Consider the following 2,534-nt stretch of genomic DNA (forward strand, 5'->3'; position numbering starts at 1 on the left):
TCTGCATATAAGTTAAATAAGCATGTAGACAATATACAGCCTTGACGTACTCCTTTTCCTAATTGGTACCAGTCTGTTGTTCCATGTCCAGTTCTAACTTGCTTCCTGACCTGCATACAGGTTTCTCAAGAGGCAGGTCAGATGGTCTGATATTCCCATCTCTTTCAGAATTTTCCACAGTTTATTGTGATCCCACACAGCCATAGGCTGCGGCATAGTCAATAAAGCAGACGATGTTTTTCTGGGACTCTCTTGCTTTTTCCATGATCCAGCAGATGTTGGCAATTTGATCTCTGGTTCCTCTGCCTTTTCTGAAACCAGCTAGAACATCTGGAAGTTCACAGTTCACATATTGCTGAAGCCTGGCTTGGAGAATTATAAGCAGTTTAAAATAGGAAAAAATCATTTCAATAGAGACTGACTAAGGAATGACAGAGCATCTGCTCCAAACATGGCAACCAGCTTACTGCTTTAAGGGAATATCTTTAAAATAATTTGCTCATTATGAATATGTATATAACAAAACATGTGCACTCATGAATCACTTCCTTCACAGAATTATCTAGGTAAACAATATAGTAACATCATGATGGCTAAAATATTCTTAAATTAGTCACTTGGTGTTCCTTGAGACTCAGTTTACAAGTAATGTGAAAGACAATCTCATTTTTGTTTGGTCATAGGTAATGCAGGATACAAATGAAAAGATAAGTCCTAATATAATTCAGAGCTAAGACATAGCATTTCAATACAGATTGGAAATTGCTAAGAAAGAAGTAAGATTTAAACTAGACCTTGAATACAAGTACCATTTGGAGATGTGTAAAAAGGTAAAGATAGCGCTCCATGCAGACAGCTCTGTAAACAAAGTCACAACAAAGGAAAGCTCAGATTCTGCTCAGGAAAGAGTAAGTAGATAGAATTGAAAGCAAGGTTGTAGAGGAAGACAGAAACAAAACTAGGGTAACAGTTTGTACCAAATTGTGGCGAGTACTGAGCATATATGAGTTTTAATTAGCATGATGCCACTGGTAGCCCTAAGCCACATTCAAAAGCCATTTTATTATTTTGCTGTAAAGCCTTTCCATTAACAGTTTTGTGTGGCTCATTGTAAGGCATTACTTCGGTCATGGTGCTGCTTTCACTAGCTAGTATAAGCACGATATCTATTAAATATTTTTTTAATTTCCTGCAACATTTCTATTTTAATTTGTTAGATATTTATAGTTACAAATATTTGATGAAGACCCTGTTCCCTTTGGAATATCAGAAGAGGAGAAGTATGAAGAACAAGTGACTTCATTCATTAAAATGTTTAATGTGAAAAAGCCTGTTTTCCCAAGAGCGGTGCATACAAGGCCACTGAGTAGATTATGCAATCTCGCAAAAACAAGACTGTTTTCCACCAAAGCTAGGTATGTTGGAGTTTTCTTCTAGTTCATTCTTCCTTCCTTCATTGTATGATTTCTTTATTCTCCTTGTTTTGCACTGTTTACTATTTCTTCTTGTCTTGACTTCTATTCCCCTAGCTTGTCCTTAAGCCTCAAAATTTTCCACCTCTGTGTTGAGTGTTAAGAGTGCTCAGGACTGGAGGTAAGAAGTCCCGCTAAGAAGCCATTTTAATATTTCGAATTCAAGGTGATAGAAGGCTGACTTGGAAACATGGTAGAAGGGACAGAGAGAGAAGAGATTATTCTAGTGATTTCAGCACTTCCCTGGTGGCTCAGACGGTGAGGAATCTGCCTGCAATGCAGATCGAACCGGTGGACTCCTATTTGATTCCTGGGTCAGGACGATACCCCTGGAGAAGGGAGTGGCTACCCACTCCAATATTCTTGCCTGGAGAATTCCATGGACAGAGGAGCCTGGCGGGCTATAGTACATGCGGTTGCAGACAGTCAGACATGACTGATCGACTAACACTCTCTTTTCACTAGTGATGTTACGGGAGTGAAATTAACAGGATATTGTGCTTACTTGAATGTGAGGAGTGAAATTTAGCCTCTGAGGACTAGAATGTGTAATATATGTAATGTTTTCTTCAGCCAATGTTCAAAAATATGTTATAATTTAAACACTGTTGGTGTTCTGTCCATTATAGGTATTGAATTTTGTGTCATTTTATAAAATCCTAATACATATTTTAAAAAATTCTTCATTATGTGAATGGTTTGATGAATTCCTGCAACAATGATTATTAGCTGTCTTTACCCAGGTATCAGTAGACTGGCAAGAGTTTCTTCTTTTTGTGTAGTTTGAGAGTTTCTCTCTATAATTACTTTTATTACATATCATTACTTTCTTTTCATCTTTTCTCATTACTTTCTTACTTCTCAGGTGGCAATGAGAGGGGTTTGATTCTAACTGGATCGAAGCTGAAACCAGATCCTTTCTTTCACAAATTATGGGCCCCATTTCATACCAGTTGTTACTGACTTTGGTGGATGCAGTGAGGGAGGGGGTCTGTATTTTGACCCCCTTGCTTGGTGAGCTACAAAAATACAGTAAGAGAAATTTTACAAAAAAAAAATAAT

Source organism: Capra hircus, chromosome 14 (assembly GCF_001704415.2).
Source record: "Capra hircus breed San Clemente chromosome 14, ASM170441v1, whole genome shotgun sequence".
In the NCBI taxonomy this organism is placed as follows: Eukaryota; Metazoa; Chordata; class Mammalia; order Artiodactyla; family Bovidae; genus Capra; species Capra hircus.